The sequence below is a fragment of the Berghia stephanieae genome, chromosome 12 (assembly GCF_034508935.2).
Source record: "Berghia stephanieae isolate SIO BIC M18660-M18661 chromosome 12, UCSD_Bste_1.3, whole genome shotgun sequence".
Taxonomy (NCBI): Eukaryota; Metazoa; Mollusca; class Gastropoda; order Nudibranchia; family Aeolidiidae; genus Berghia; species Berghia stephanieae.
Window position 1 is genome coordinate 28307676 of NC_088371.1, and position 18252 is coordinate 28325927.

At 37.9% G+C, this 18252-nt stretch overlaps 1 protein-coding gene across 1 annotated transcript in view; it reads right to left on the reverse strand.

Moving 5' to 3' along the window:
• Positions 1 to 7077, reverse strand: part of LOC144957945 (FMRFamide receptor-like) — an 18435-nt gene extending 11358 nt beyond the window's left edge. The window contains exon 1 of the mRNA XM_078889506.1: positions 6941 to 7077. The gene's annotated coding sequence lies outside the window, so the exon portion shown is untranslated. The remainder of the gene's footprint in view (positions 1 to 6940) is intronic.
• Positions 7078 to 18252: the final 11175 nt, after the last annotated feature.

Consider the following 18252-nt stretch of genomic DNA (forward strand, 5'->3'; position numbering starts at 1 on the left):
AAGGCCACACTATTGGACTAATTTAGCTCTTATTAGGTATTGCATTGTATTGTATATTTACAGGTCTGACAGGCTTGATTTATCATTGTTATAATGGACAAGATTTTGCGTTGGTTTGAGATAACGTTTTTTCCCGTTACATGAACAAGCCCAAAACAACAGTTGGGTTAACAGACCTGCAAATAAGTGCACGCCGAACACACGTTATATTTGTGCAGCTTACAACGAAATACCAAAATTGTTGTGAAATTTGACTTTTCTATGATATATTCTGTATTTTGTCTATGTTGTGTAATTCAACCGAAAAAAGCAATTGCGCATAAAATGCAATTGTCATTTGTCTCTCACCACTTATCCTATGTACGTATTGGAGATAACGGTCTCTACAAAGGACGTACTGATGCTACGCAGTGTTAATGACTCACTACCGATTTGTAAGTGGAAGGATAATGAGACGATGGTTCTCTCTCTCTCTATCAACACTTTAATGACACGTATCAAGGCAAGGCCAGTACTTGGTACTTCCAAACAACAAGATATGAAGTGAGTAGAAAAGTGCCAGAAGACAATAGAGAATAAAGATTTTTTTCGCGGCGGTGGCGGGTTTGAACCTGCGACCTTATTGGTACGACAACTCCGCCTGGCAGGTGAGAGCGTGGCTCTACCGTGTGAGCTATCCACGAACACAAAAATATTCGTTTCAAACCCAAAGTCATTTCTAGATCCCTCTCTCACCCACTTCTTGAGATCGCCGATTCGTTCGCCACCATCGCGAAGTAATTTTGACCAGCAGTTAAGCTCAATAGCCAATATTCTCATCACAAACATATAACATAGAAACGATTGAGACATTGAGTATGCTCCGGTGTATGGGGTGAATTTCTAATTCAGAAAAGTGAGTGGAGCAGGCACTTATGTTGGTAACAACAAGATATGAAGTGAGTAGAAAAGTGCCAGAAGACAATAGAGAATAAAGATTTTTTTCGCGGCGGTGGCGGGTTTGAACCTGCGACCTTATTGGTACGACAACTCCGCCTGGCAGGTGAGAGCGTGGCTCTACCGTGTGAGCTATCCACGAACACAAAAATATTCGTTTCAAACCCAAAGTCATTTCTAGATCCCTCTCTCACCCACTTCTTGAGATCGCCGATTCGTTCGCCACCATCGCGAAGTAATTTTGACCAGCAGTTAAGCTCAATAGCCAATATTCTCATCACAAACATATAACATAGAAACGATTGAGACATTGAGTATGCTCCGGTGTATGGGGTGAATTTCTAATTCAGAAAAGTGAGTGGAGCAGGCACTTATGTTGGTAACAACAAGATATGAAGTGAGTAGAAAAGTGCCAGAAGACAATAGAGAATAAAGATTTTTTTTCGCGGCGGTGGTGGGGTTTGAACCTGCGACCTTATTGGTACGACAACTCCGCCTGGCAGGTGAGAGCGTGGCTCAAGAAGTGGGTGAGAGAGGGATCTAGAAATGACTTGGGTTTGAAACGAATATTTTTGTGTTCGTGGATAGCTCACACGGTAGAGCCACGCTCTCACCTGCCAGGCGGAGTTGTCGTACCAATAAGGTCGCAGGTTCAAACCCCACCACCGCCGCGAAAAAAATCTTTATTCTCTATTGTCTTCTGGCACTTTTCTACTCACTTCATATCTTGTTGTTACCAACATAAGTGCCTGCTCCACTCACTTTTCTGAATTAGAAATTCACCCATACACCGGAGCATACTCAATGTCTCAATCGTTTCTATGTTATATGTTTGTGATGAGAATATTGGCTATTGAGCTTAACTGCTGGTCAAAATTACTTCGCGATGGTGGCGAACGAATCGGCGATCTCAAGAAGTGGGTGAGAGAGGGATCTAGAAATGACTTTGGGTTTGAAACGAATATTTTCGTGTTCGTGGATAGCTCACACGGTAGAGCCACGCTCTCACCTGCCAGGCGGAGTTGTCGTACCAATAAGGTCGCAGGTTCAAACCCCGCCACCGCCGCGAAAAAAATCTTTATTCTCTATTGTCTTCTGGCACTTTTCTACTCACTTCATATCTTGTTGTTACCAACATAAGTGCCTGCTCCACTCACTTTTCTGAATTAGTACTTACAAACACTGACTTTGTGTGTGTGCGCGCGCGCGCGTGTGTGTGTGTGTGTGTGTGCGTGTGTGAGTATTATATATATATATATATATATATATATATGCAGGTGTAATAACCCAAGCAATTATGGGTTTGATTTATGATTGTTGTAATTGACACAATTATGCGTTGGTTTTAGAGTAATTCCATTACAACGGTTACGAACCTTTAACAATTCAAGTTATCAGACCTGCAAATAAGTAAACGTCAGTTATTGACCAATGGCCTGAATAATAAACTCTTGAACTTGAACTTTTTAAAAAAACATTTTTATGCAAGAGACTTCTTTGCATTTGTATGTGACCGACGTGCACTTAAATGCAGGTTTGATAACCCAATTCCTTAAGTGCTCATTGTTGTAATGGAAATCTCCAAAAAATGACGCAAATTATTGTCCATTACAACAATGTTAAACTAGGGCCATAAGTGGGTTTGGATGTCAGACCTGTATATATGTACACGCCGTACGTGACCCATTGCCTCTTTATGGTATTAATTCGGAATGAACCAAATGACCCCCCCCCCCCCCCCAAGTAAGATTAACATTAAAGGGATCAGAAACATACAATGTTAGGTTCTCACACTTTATGGCAGCATATTCTACATTATAAATAATTATACCTTAGTTTCATCATTTTAGTTATAAATTAGATTTTCAGAATTTATTTACCACCACGTTATACTGTTTTAAGGCGCTGGTCTCATGTATAATAATAATAATAATAATAATAATAATAATAATAATAATATAATAATAATAATAATAATAATAATAATAATAATAATAGTAATAATAATAATAATAATAATAATAATAATAATAATAATAATAATAATAATAATAATAATAAAATAATAATAATAATAATAATAATAATAATAATATAATAATAATAATAATAATAATAATAATAATAATAATAATAATGAATGGCATTTATATAGCTCTTTACCCCGTTGTCACAGGCTCTAAGCGCTGTACAGTGATATAAAACAAATCGTATTACGGTAAGGCAAGTTTGATGGAAAAGTGATGCGAATTCAATTTAACAACAACAAAATATGATAATAGTATTGCAACATTATGACGTAAAAGGATAAAACTTTAAGCGAGATTTGAACATTGTCAACGAATCCGAGCATCTCACATGTGATGTGGGAGAGAGTTCCAAAAATGGGCGGCCAAATTTGAAAAGATTGTTCACTTACTTTTGACAAGGATTGATTGGTCATTGGTTGACCTCAAGTTTTTATTGGGAACATAGATGTTTAGTTAAATGTATAAATAGAACGAATATGACGTCACTCAGGTCTTTGTTATTGTTTTTTGCCATCCGCGTTTACGAGTAATTCTCACTAAACTGTATTAACCAGACTATAAAAGATCATGGTTACACACAGTTTTGTGTGTTGGCCGGTTATAATTCCGGATCGCACTGTTGTAAGCTTCTTAGTCAAGTGCAAACTATCTATACCCTTGTGGAGTATCGGATTTTTTAATGGCCAAAATCTTTTAAAATAATCATTTTGTCACTGTACAGTAGTGCTGTAATCTGAAAAATATGGATTTAAAATGTTGGCCTGAAAACGAGTCGATTGATTACAATGATTCCCATCTTGGCAAAAACTCTAAAACCTGAGACTTCGTTCACGAAAGCAAACAGTAGCAAGGCACAGTTCTAATCTTTAATCGCCTTTATAGTCTGGTTAATACAGTTTAGTGAGAACTACTCATAAAATGGATGGCAAAAAACAATAACAAAGACTCATAAAAATGGATGGCAAAAAAAATAACAAAGACCTGAGTGACGTCAATTGCGTTCCATCTATAGGTTTTGAAAAAAAGAAGTAATTTACTCTCATTTTTTGTCTCGAGCTGTAGATAATCGTTTTTCTTCATGCAACTGTTTTCATCAAGAATTCAACAACAATACTGCCGTGCCTTTGAAAAACAACCTTTTTAGAAATTTGGCCAGAAAACTCGTCCTTCAAATATCGATCGATTAAACTGACCCTAGTCTTGGCAAAAACTCTCAAACATGGGACTACGTTCACGAAAGCATCCCAGTAGCAAGACACAGTTCTGATCTTTAATCGCCATGCCGTTGTGCACGTTTAGAGACAAAAGGCCAAAATAGCGATCCTTACACATTCCTGGGGAATATATTTCTACCAATAACATTTGAATGATTCATGAACAAAGAAGTTTTTTTATAAAGCAAATTAATGGCCTAAACCATTGCGCGTACACAGTTCTTAAGCAATTTTTAACAAAAGCGCCTTGGTTGTGTGCGGCTATGTGGTCGCGAAATCCCAGGTTTGAATGTTTTTGCTAAGACGAGGGTCATTTAAATCGAGCGATATTTGAATGACGAATTTTCTAGCCAAATTTCTAAATATGTGTTTTTCGAGAGTACGTCAGAATAATTATCATTAATTCGTTCAGTCATTCATTTATTCATCCATCGTTCATTGATCCATCAACATCTCCATTCTCTGATCTCTGGTTACTGTGTATGAAGGTTTTGTCTCATCCAGGAGTGTTATTTCCTGTTGCGTAGTGTTTAGTACTTGAGACCAAACCAAACCAGTAGTGAAGAGGATTTCTGATACAAGACATATCGTTGTTGATGTTGTTGTTATCTAAATCGTTTTGTAACAACGTAACGATTTGAGTAACTTTGTAATGGCTTTCCGATAATAGACTTGGCTTATTGTGCAACAAAAGTGTTTTTTTTTTCTTCTAAATATGAAAAAAGAAAATTCAAACGCAAACCTGCATAAAAAGTAAGAATAAGAAAACAAAAAAACAACCCAAAATCGTAAACCATCCAACGTACATGCCAGAAAAATATCCCCCAAACAAAACAAAATAAGGCACACAAAAAACAACTAACAAAACAAAAAAAAAACAACAAGACAAAAACAACAAACAAAACAAAACAAAATAAAACAAAAAACAAAAACAAACAAACAAAAAATACAAAAGAACAAAACAAAATACAAACAAAAAAGGAACAAAAATACCCCCCCCCCCCAAAAAAAAAAAAAAAAAATACAAACAAACAAAACAACCCAAACAAACAACAACAAAAAAAGCAAAGCGAACAAACACAACAAAATAAAATTACAAGTTTTTCTTGATAGCAGGTCTGGCAATCCAAATTGTTATCATCTAATTGTTGTCATGGAAATACTCTCAAACCAAACGCAAAATACATGATGTTGTCCATTCCAACATTTAAAAAAAAATGTTATATCAGGCCAATGATTGCGTTCGGTTATCAGACCTGCAAATATGTGCACGTGGGCTACAATCAATGCTAAGGATAAAGGAGTGTTATTTATTAAAATTCAAAGACGTTGTTTTTTTCTTTTTCTGAACTTTTAACTTTAATCCCAAATCATTTCATTTAGTACATTCTGCTATACTATAGCTTATACTAAAATACCGAGGGGACGAAGTGGCCGAGTGGTAAAGGCATTGCACTGTGACCCGGAATGTCCCGGGTTCGAGCACGTTTCAGGCACTTTCGTTAACTTCCCTTGATTTTTACCTCTCAATTTGCTCACTTGGACAACATGGGTGATTCCTGTTGACATCAGACATCTTGTTTGATGGATTAACTATATTCCTAGGCGAAGATATCTTATGATGTCATTGGGAAGGGTAATTTAAATTTTAACAAAATATCGGATTGATACGGTGAGGCACAAAAGCGCGACTTTTTAAAAGTCATGTAATGGTAGCACGTCTGACCGATAATCAGAAGGTCGGAGGTTCGATCCCCAGTCGAGGTCGACTGATTTTTTGGGAAGGTTATTTTTCTTCTATGTGCTCTTTCTTGTTTTGTCTGGCACCTTTCATACACACTTGTTCAAATGTATATCATAAATGCTTGATTAGTTACCACAGAAGGCATTAAAAGGTTACATTTTAATATAATCTTTCCGAACCAGAACGTGTATAACGCCAGTCACTGTCTCTTTGTCAAATACTCATTAACACCTGGGTATGGGCCAGGCATGAAGTGTCCATCGAGTTTCTAAAAAAAAAATACTTCAGAAATCAACATCGTGTCAGACTTTGTTAATTATTGTCATTCATCCGGTTATTGCTCATGCTCAACATCGCTTGATTCTGTTACAAGTACAAGTAAGGCTCAGTCAACCATTTAAAGTTGTGCAAATATAATGTAGTCGAGTAGAATGGCACTCGCCTTTGGACCTTTTAATCCTTGGTTCGCGCCCCGATTTGAAGTTAAGTCCAGATATAAAAACATCTCTTTACGCACACTTTCTCATTGTACTCAGGTGTAAAATGAGTACCTGTTCGGTAACAGCATTGTCTCTGTCGATAACAAAGAATTGTAATGTCTTTCAGGCTTCGTGTCTCGTCTTCCGTGTTAAATGTTGTTGCTGCCTTGGGTCCCCTCGTAAAACGCTTTGAAAACGTAATTTAATGGATATTGCCCTAGATTGAAGCCAAAGTGATCTAGGCTGATAGAAGCTGTAGATTGTAAAGAACAATAAACAAAAATGAATATAACAGCTTTAAAAAAAAATACCAAACGCGGAACGTTTCTGGCTCAAAACCCTTTTTCGCCAAGAAAAAAAACCCAACAAAAACAGTAAGGACACATGATTAAATCCCAAATAGACGACATATATTTTGTAGGTCTTCTCTGTAGAAAAATCTTAAGATTACTGGTATTTTGTTGTTTTTTTTTAAAAGTTGTTATATTCATTTTTATATTAAAGCATAATTTTATAAATGAAAAAGTTACCACTTACCTATTTTTCGTTCCGTCCAACAATGGTAGTATTTGAACTTGATTAATTGTCCTTGTTTTGGTTGTCAAGTTTTCACGACGCAGAATGTATAAAATCCTTCAAAGTTTCAGAATGCAAGTCACAAACTGTTCTGATCTGTGGCAAGATCACCAGGTCTTAAATAGGTGGTCGTGAAAGTACTTGTTGGAAAGGATAAGTACTTAGTAGTTACGAAATAGGATGCTAACTCAAATTATGTAGAAGGATGTATGTTGCCCTCCCTACCCCCACCCCCCTACCATCTCAATGAAATCTTCTTCTTCTTTTCTTCTTCTTCTTCTTCTTCTTCTTCTTCTTCTTCTTCTTCTTCTTCTTCTTCTTCTTCTTCTTATTGTGCGGCTATGTAGTCTTGTGGTATGAACAGCTTTCGGATCGGAAGGTCCTGGATCCGAGCCTCGCTTGGCACATAGTTGGGTCCTTGAAAACGGCTTTTTACTCACATTCTATCACAGCACTTAGGAGTACAATGAGTACCTGGGCGTTTACGGTGTTGTCTCTGATTTTTTAAAATGCAAAATCGACTAACAGGCGTCTTGTCTCGTTCTATATGTTACGGTCAGGGACTCTTTGCAAAGCGTTTTGGCACGTTGATGAATCGAGCTAAGAAACTCACAATCAGATTTCTCTCCCCTCTCGTATCACCCTCCCATCCCACCACATTCAGTCACAAAACATAGCACACAACAACATACTACACTACAACTAACACTACACTAGCTAACTATCAACTAGCTATATCTACTTACTTACTACACTACTCTACTACTCTACTGTAAATCTACCATCACCATCACCACCACTCCAACTCTACTACATACGACTTCTATTCTCAACTAACAACTAACATACTAACTACACTACTACTACAACAACACACACATACTACTACTACTACTACTACTACTACTACTACTACTACTACTACTACTACTACTACTACTACTACTACTACTACTACTACTACTACTACTACTACTACTACTACTACTACTACTGCAAGTTGTGACAACAACAGCACAAATATGAATTTTCTAATGTCCTTGGTATAGAGACTTTTTTTTTGACTATTTGTGTGTAATTTAATTCATTCATATCTTGCCAAATTGTATAAAAATGTTATGTCAGTATTGAGGTGAATAGATTGATAAATAAAGTTTGGAATGAAAAAAGCTAAATTGGCAACATCATCCATCCTGAGCCACGTCAAAGGACTGTGTGACGTGACATCCGTCATTGCTAACGTATTTGTTGTTTTTGTAATATCCATTTGATGATTAGTAGTGATTAGGTTACTTATTGTGTTTGTTTTGACTTGTTATGAGTTTCACCACTTTACAGTAACTTATAGAACGTATAATGATGACGTCATTCAGATCTTTGTTGTTTTTTTAAAGGAATGCTATTTGGATTTAGTAGTCTGATGTCACGCCGCCCGGCAACGGCGGCCATCTTGGTTCTAAACAAAGAAAATCATTACTTTTTATTCTTCATGTTGGCTAGAACTTTGCATATGCCTTGTGATCAGAATGTGTTAAAGTCAAAACATGATCAAATTTATGGGGTTTTTTCCCTCTGGATACGCTTTATGCTCGCCTGAGAAATATTTCATACGGGCGTCCGCCATTGTTCCGATAGTTTAGAGCCAGTGTTACTAAGTTACCATGCGTCATTAGGGAGGAAGTGACGTTACGACTGTTGAAGAGTATTGAGTGATTGGTTCTCATTAAAATATATAAGTCAGACTATAATAAACGTTTAATATGACACATAGTTTTTACATTTTTGGAATGGTTTAGTCTGTCTGGCGGGCACTATTATATTGCAGTATGGTGTATTTTGCTTAAACGCATACTAATAAGAAACAAAAGTGTAATGGCTAAAAACTGGTTCCAATCTCATTGGAAGTGTAAAAACACTCTTCCGGAACACTTTGTGTAGGTAATTGATGTTCTGTTTTTTTTCTTCTAGTCTAATCCTAATAATCTGCCTATAAATCCCGCTGCTAAAATAGTCATGTCACCTTGTGATTCAATATGTATCTCATGCATTATTAGTCCTCCAAGTTACATACACACTTCCAAGGAGTATGGAACCGGAAGAGTAGAAAGTGTGACATCACGACTTTTTTTTCCTTATTGAGCTACACAAACAGATGCTCTTTCTTTAGTCCTTCGGAGCCTTTAGGCCCATAGAACCGGAGTTTATCCAAGTCTCTATAGTAAAACGGACAATTGCAATTGCTTACTACCCTTTGAATAGGACGCTAGACTATCGCAAAATACTTTTCGCCAGATCTAACAGACCCAGCTACCCAATCACTGCTGGGTGGACATGGAGTTCAGAAAAAAAAAAATCTCGACCGCACCCGGGACCGATCTCGTTACCTTTGATTATGAAGCGAGTGCTCTACAAACTGAGCTATCGGGTACCCGCAATACGATTCAATAGTCTGATGTCACACCGTATGGCAACGGCGGCCATCTTGGTTCTAAACAAAGAAAATCATTACTTTTTTATTCTACGTGCTGGCTAGAACTTTTCATATGCCTTGTGATCAAAATGTGTAACAGTCAAAACATGATCAAGTTTATGTTTTTTTTCCCCTCTGGATACCCTTTATGCTCGCCGGAGAAATATTTCATACGGGCGTCCGCCATTGTTCCGATAGTTTAGAGTCAGTGTTACTAAGTTACCATGCGTCATTAGGAAGGAAGTGATGTTACGACTGTTGTAGAGTATTCCAAACAGAATTTCAACCCAAAGTTTCAAATAATGTGACTCTTCATTCGATGTCCAGGATCACGTTCAATCCGACTGAAAATACCGTTTTGAGACAAGTCACAAATTTCCCAATTTTCATCATTATAACTTTAAACTCAATTTTCATCATCATCTTGTTCATTGCGACATAACACCGTATTGATGTGACGGGTTACACACACTCACTCACACACACACACACACACTCACACACACACACACACACATTGTTGTTTTGTTTACAATCACAACTTGGATACAACACGGATTGGGATATGAGCATTTGTTTTACGTTGTAATGGATTAGGTCCTTCTCGCTTTCTCCATAAAATACTTTACGATCTTGTGAGTACTTACCTAATGAATGACATTAAAATATTTACTCACGATTGCTTGAGTCTCAACAGCTTCAATTGCTAGAGACTCGAGTAAACAGTCTGGTTTCACATCCGGGAGAAACGTCTGCTTCCCCCCCCCCCTCCCCCCTCCCTCCTGATCTAATTAAAAACAACAAAAACAACAACAACAAAAAACACACAAAAACAACAAAAACAAACGAAAAACAAAACAAAGTGAATTGAGCTTTCATATAGCGTGATATTCACTAAACATGCTCAAAGCGCTTTACAAAGGGTCCCTGACCAACAGCAACACGTAACATATAGAACGAGACATAATATCTGTGAGGCGAAATTACATTTTTTCAACGCTTTTAACGGCCTGCTAATTGTTTTACACCTGGTTACGGTGAGGGAATGTGAGTAAAGAGTCTTTTCCAAGGACTCAACCATTGAAGATGAAAGTTGATGCCAGATACAGAGATTGAAGTATTTTGAAGTGTTATTTATTCCATATAAGTGTTGGCTTTTAAAGTGAACAAAAGCGACAATTTGTATCTCTAAAGAATTTTTAAATTCTCACGGATGCAGGTTTGCCTTTTTTGCGTGCTTATCATTTCGACTTACTTACTTACTACGACTTACTTACTTACTTACTCACTTACTTACTTACTTACTTGCTAACTTATCCGTACAAGCGACCACCTGAGCTCTTGTTCTTCGGTCTTGTGCCATGACGTAGAAGTTAGACTTGGATTGACAAAAAAAAAATAATAAAAAATTCAGAATTTCTATTTCTAGTCAAAATTATGTCTTTTAAAATCAAATCCCATTTTTGTATCGGGTTAAGGCCAATAAAATACCGTTTTGACACAATGTGTCACGTGTCATTTACAATCAATCTCATGTTGTGTACTTTTCCCCAAACCACACTTATTGAGCTTTTTGAGCGTTTTATATATAGCGCCATATCCACTAAACGTTTTGAAAGCGCTTTACAATGGGTCCCTGGCCAACAGCAACATTTAACATGTAGGACGGGACATGACGCCTGTTAGGCAATATTACCATTTTTTTCGGACAGAGACAACGCTGTTAACGGCCAGGTACTCAGGTACGGTAAGAGAATGTGAGTAAAGAGCTTTTTCCAAGGTCTCAACTATGCGCCGAGCGAGGCTCGGACCCAAAACCTTCCGATCCGAAAGCGAGCGTCATACCACAAGACCGCATAGCAATTGGTTCAGTCCAACATAATACCGTGTTTACGTGTCATTTACAATCAGTCTCAGGTTGTGTACTTTGCCCCTAATCACACTTATTATCAGTACAGATTTAAACAGTTCTGACGTTGAGTACAGAAATAAGTGCACACTTTTCCATATGAAGAGTGGTTTTCCAAAACTCCCTAACTCCGTTTTTCCCATTTTGAGATATTGAGGATTATTTCCCTTAAAATTTCTCATTCGGTCTATTATTTTATCATATTTAAACTTCAAATTCACACAAATATTGGGAAATTTTTGTGGTCATTGGTGCTTAAATTAAAGTTTACATTTCAATTTATCTCATGGATGTAAAATCTCGAAAAGTAGAAAAATCGATTTAACGAGTTTTGGAAAACCAGCCTTCAAAAGGAATGAGGAAGCATATGAGCTGCATCTACATAAGTGGTGATTGCATGCATCAAAATCGTATCCTGTTTGAGACGGCTGAGTGGAGAGAACTATTTCCACGAACGGCAGGGGAGACCACTTGAAGATGTATTCTGGTGAAACGGTGACCGCATCCCCGATGCATTCTTTGTAGTGGTTTACATAACTACGTCATTAAAAAATAAAGTTGAAGGTTGGTTGTTTTATCAACAAGACAGAAATAACACTTAAAGGTGAAATGGTGGCCTATCATATCAACACGGGTTTATGTCGGGGCAATTCAGATGTTAAATATTTAATTCATAGCCAAAAGTATGATTTCTGGGATTATTCATTATTAGACTGAAATATCCATTAAACGTGCTCAGAGCGCTTTAGAAGGGGTCCCTAGCCAACAGCAACTCTTAACATGTAGGACAGGACATGACGCCTGTTAGGCGATATTACATTTTTTTTCGGACAGAGACAACGCCATTGACAGCCACCTGAGTACGGTGAGAGAATGTGAGTAAATAGTCTTTTCCAAAGACTCAACTATGCGTTGACCGAGGCTCGAACCTAGGACTTTCCTCGGAAGGTCCTGGGTTCGAGCCTCGCTCGGCGTATAGTTGAGTCCTTGGAAAAGACTGTATCGCCGTTAACAGCGTTTTGTCTGTCCGAAAAAAAAAATTACGTTACATTTTATTGGCTCATTTCGGTACCTCTAAATTTTCATTCTGACATCGACTCGACGGGGCACCAACGAAATGTCTGTATCGGTTACAGCAAATATGACCGATTCTCTCGCTCGGCGCATAGTTGAGTCCTTGGAAAAGACTCTTTACTCTCATTCGATCACCTTACTCAGATGTAAAATGAGTACCTGGTCGTCAACAGCGCTGTCTCTGTTGAAAAAAAATATATAATATCGCCCAACAGGCGTCTTGTCTCGTTCTACACGTTACGCGTTGCTGTTGGTCAGGGACCCTTTGGGGTGAATCTGTGCTTAAAAATTTTTACCCACCACATCAAATCGGCATTATGAAAAACTGATGCTAAGCAAGATTCCGAAAATGGAAAATAAAGTGAAAACAGTTATTATACACATTACAAAATGTGAGACCTATACAGTTAAAGGAAAAATATTTATTCTCTCAAATGAGACAGCAGGCACTGGAATATGATAAACATATGAAAAGGTGTGTATGAAACAGTGCCAGACAAAGCAAAAGGAAAAATATATAAGAAAAAAGAACATCCCCAAAAAGTCAGCCTGCCTCGACAAGGATCGAACCTCAGATCCCCTGATTACCGGTTACATATAGATAGTATGCGCTTGGCTAAGAAGCTCACAACCTTGCCATTCGAAAGTATAACGGACTAACACACAAAACTATGTGTAACCTTAAACGTTTATAGTCTGGTTAATATAGTTTAGTGAGAATTACTCATAAACGTAGATGGCAATAAAAAAAACCAACAAAAAACAATAACAAAGATCCGAGTGACGTTAACTTCATTCTATCTATACTTACCAAAACAAAACACTTTAATTTGTCTATTTTCTCTTGTTTTGCCGCCCCCCCCCCCCCCACCACATTTTTTCCACCTTATGCTAACAGTCTTACCCACTTAACCTCACTGGAAATCTTAACTTCTTCTGAGAAAACCTCTCGGGATGCAACGGTGCTTGTCTGTCCAAACCCTCGACAAAGGATCCTTCATGTCGATGCTGTATCCGGAAATATAACGGACCAACACGCAGAACTATGTGTAACCTTGAATGTTTATTGTCTGGTTAATACAGTTTAGTGAGAATTACTCATAAAGATGGATGACAAAAACAAAAACAAAAAACAAACAATAACAAAGAGTAGAAAAGTGCCAGAAGACAATGAAGGATAATAATTTCACGAATATGGGGGCTCGAACCGTAGCCATCGTAAAGTTATAGCCTGACACGGTAGCCATCGTTAACATAATATAGCCTGACTAGAACCGTGGCCATCGTTAACTTATAGCCTGACACTGACCAAAAAATGACGTCAAAATGCCAGTCTTTAGCCACAAAAGAAAACAAATCGTGAGTTGTATTCAATAGTTCAACCAATGGGATCACTTGTTTCCATGAGCTCTACTGACGACAACTCACTTGGCGGTGCAAAAACCAAATAATGACGTCAAAATGCCAGTCTTTTTGGGTTTCAGTATCAGGCTATAACATAACGATGGCTACGCTCGAACCCACGACCTTAATGAAACGACAACTACTCCGGGACGCCGTGCTTGGGACGCTTTGCAGTCCAAGCGTGGAGTGGTGGATGGCGTCGACTCCATGGCGTCCCTCCCACGGCCAGGCGGAGTTGTCGTATCAGTAAAGTCGTGGGTTCGATCATGGCCTTCGTAAAGTTATGGCCTGATACCGTAGCCATCGTTATGTTATAGCCTGATACCGTAGCCATCGTTATGTCATAGCCTGATACCGTAGCCATCGTTATGTTATAGCCTGATACCGTAGCCATCGTTATGTTATAGCCTGATACCGTAGCCATCGTTATGTTATAGCCTGATACCGTAGCCATCGTTATGTTATAGCCTGATACCGTAGCTATCGTTATGTTATAGCCTGATACCGTAGCCATCGTTATGTTATAGCCTGATACCGTAGCCATCGTTATGTTATAGCCTGACACCGTAGCCATCGTTATGTTATAGCCTGATACCGTAGCCATCGTTATGTTATAGCCTGATACCGTAGCCATCGTTTTGTTATAGCCTGATACCGTAGCCATCGTTATGTTATAGCCTGATACCGTAGCCATCGTTATGTTATAGCCTGATACCGTAGCCATCGTTATGTTATAGCCTGATACCGTAGCCATCGTTATGTTATAGCCTGATACCGTAGCCATCGTTATGTTATAGCCTGATACCGTAGCCATCGTTATGTTATGGCCTGATACCGTAGCCATCGTTATGTTATAGCCTGATACTGAAATCCAAAAGGACTGGCAGTTTGACGTCATTATTTGGTTTTGCACCGCCTAGTGAGTTGTCGTTAGTAGTGCTCAAGGAAACACGTTAATTCATTGGTTGAACTATTGAATACAACTCACGATTTGTTTTCTTTTGTGGCAAAAGACTGGCATTTTGACGTCATTTTTGGTCAGTATCAGGCCATAACTTTACGAAGGTCACGCTGATACTGACCAAAAAATGACGTCAAAATGCCAGTCTTTTGCCGCAAAAGAAAACAAATCGTGAGTTGTATTCAATAGTTCAACCAATGAAATAACTATGATCTCTACTTACGACAACTCACTTGGCGGTGCAAAAAACAAATAATGACGTCAAACTGCCAATCCTTTTGGATTTCAGTATCAGGCTATAACATAACGATGGCTACGGTTCGATCCCCCATCGCCGAGAAATTTTTGTTCTCCTTTGTCTTCTGGCACTTTTCTACAGGGTTCATTTTCTGTTATTATCTACATAAGTGACTGCTCCCTTTCCGTTTTTAATATCTACGAGTTATTTCCAGAATACAGTACTTTTCATTCTAAAGAACGTGATGTTGTTGGTCTCCTATGTGGTCTTGTGGTATGACACTCGCTAACAATAGCTCAGTTTGTACCGTACTCGCTTCACACACATAGGGCAATAGATCTTTCCCTGATGAATTCGAGATTGTTTTATTTATGCCCGCCCTGTAAACATGAAAGTGATTGGGTAGCTGTGTCTGTTTGATCTCACAGAAAGTACTTTGCAATAGTATCCTATTCAAAGAAAAGCAAGTAATTGCTATTGTCGGTTTCACACTATAAGATAAGATAAGATATACTTTATTGATCTTGAATGGAAATTATCATTATGTTTCACATCATTCATCGTTATATTAGCACGGATCTATAAACTGTCATGAACTAGTTGATGAAAATACGAAGCTAATTAAAAACAAAATAAACATCAAATACAATAAAGTATTCATAAAATATACAGCAGTTACAAGCAGAGATAATGCCTTTAACTCATTTTACACATGAGTATGGTGAGAGAATTTGAGTAAAGAATACATAGCTTTTCCCAAGAACTACAGTATGCACCGCTCAGAGAAGGACTGAAACCCAAAACCTTCCGACCCGGAGGCGAGTGTCAAACTACAAGACAACAACATAGCCGCACAAAAAATATTTACTGTTGTTTAGAATTGTTACCAAAAAAGAATACAGTGAACCCCCCCCCCCCCAAAAAAAAAAAAAAATAAAAAAAAAAACAAACCTGACGTGAACTAGTTGATGAAAATACGAAGCTAATTCTTTAAAAAAATAAACATGAAATATAATAAAGTATTCATAAAATATACAGCAGTTACAAGCAATGCTATGAAAATCGGACATGAAAGTAGAATAGAGTTTTGTAATAATAGATTTGTAATGTAAATAGTGAGACAAGAATAAATTCCGGCTCCATCCAACCTGTGCAGACTTAAACCCCAAAGCGCCTTTTTGAATGACATTCTACTCAAGCCACTTGACAACTGTCACGCAGCAACAAACAAGTAAAGTTTATCCGAACCTTTCAGTTTGAGTGGTAGGTAGAAACATACGCCATTTCGTGTTAAGATGACCTTCGCCTTGACCGAGAGAGCTGAACAGGAAATCCGGGTTGAACGTACAAGTGGATACGAGAGTGTACGTGGATGAGTGAATAAGTGGTTACCGCGCAAAAAAGTATCTTCTTGGCCTGACTTTAAAACATCGGAGACATACAACAAAAGAAGAAAAAAAAAAGAAAGAAAACAAGAGTTAATTGTTTAATGATCGTATGCGAGTAAAACACTCACGGGTTCTACCAGAAAAATTAGTTGTAGCCAACACACAAATCTATATAATGCCACGTTTAATATATGAGTCTTTAGATCAAACCTCTGAAGTTAACATCCGAGCTTTGTGCACCATGTTTTGTTTAATTTTGGGCGGATAAGACCTGTGATGTAAGTGTCCAAATAGTTTCCAAATATAAAACACTTAGCTCTAAATCTCCTAGCATTTCGATGATTGCTCTTGTGAGATTTTGAGGGTTTTTTTTTTATATAACTAAATGTGCGCAAAGCGCTTTACCCTGACCAACAGCAACACTTAACATTTAGCACGAGACATAACGCCTGTTAGGCGATATCACATTTGTTCCCCGACAGAGACAATGCCGTTAACGATCGGGTACTCATTCTAGACCTGAGTATGATTTGGGAATTTGAGTAGATAATACAGAACTTTTTGCAAGAACTCAAGTATGCACCACTCAGAGTAGAACTGAAACCCAAAACCTTCCGACCTGAAGTCGAGTGTCATATTACAAGGCAACAACATAGCCGCACAAAAATATTTTATTAAGAATATCAAATTAAGAAATTCAGGATCAGGCACCGATGTAAGATAAAGATCTGAACAAGTGTGTATGAAAGGTGCCAGACAAAGCAAGAAAGAAACATACAAGAAATTAAAAAAAAACATCCGTCGGCCTCGTTCAATGTTTCATGTTGTTCAGAGTTGTTACAAAAAATACAGTAACAAAACAAAAACAAAAACAAAAACAAAAACAAACACCCCCCCCCCCCCCAATAAAACTACATTGACCTGTATCTATTTTAACACTGAAACGTGTCCAGATTGTTTCCAAAGATAAAACACTTAGCACCGATTCTCGTAGCCCTTCAATCATTGCTGTTGTGTGCTTATGAACTTTTTCTTTTTTATAAAGCGCAATATCCGCTTATTGTGCTCAAAGGGCTTTACAAAGGGTCCCTGGCCAACAGCAAAACGTAACATTAATAACAAGACATGACGCCTGTTTGGCGACAATACATTTTTTATTCTACAAAGACAACGCTGTTAACAGCCAGGTACTCATTTTACACCTGAGTATGTTGAGATACTTTGAGTAAAGAATTCAGAGCTTTTTCCAAGGACTCAAGAATGCACCTTTCAGACTAGGACTGAATCCCAAAATCTTCCGACCCGAAGGCGAGTGTCAAGACAACAACATCGCCACACAAAAATATTTACTCTTGTTTAGAGTTGTTCCCCCCAAAGAATACAGTGACAAAAAAAAGAGACAAAAACACACAAACCCCCCCCCCCCAAAAAAAAAAAAAAAAACCCCAGACAAACAGAAAACAAAAGCAAACAAACAAACATAACTATATTAAAATGTATCATCTATTTTTACCCTGAAACGTGTCCAAACTGTTTCTATAGATAAAACACTTAGTCCTCCTTCTCCCAGCACTTCAATCATTGACTGTTGTCTGTCTGATGCCACCCCCACAGTGACAGTATCGGGTTCTATGAATTGTCTGGCTCTGAAGGACCGATAGATAGATCGAAGTTGACGCACTCAGGTCTTTGTTATTGTTTATTCCATCCGCGTTTATGAGGAATTCTCACTAAACTGTATTAACCAGACTATAACCGTTCAAGGTTACATACAGTTTTGTGTGTTAGTTCGTTATACTTCCGGATGGCAATTTGTGATTTTCTAAGCC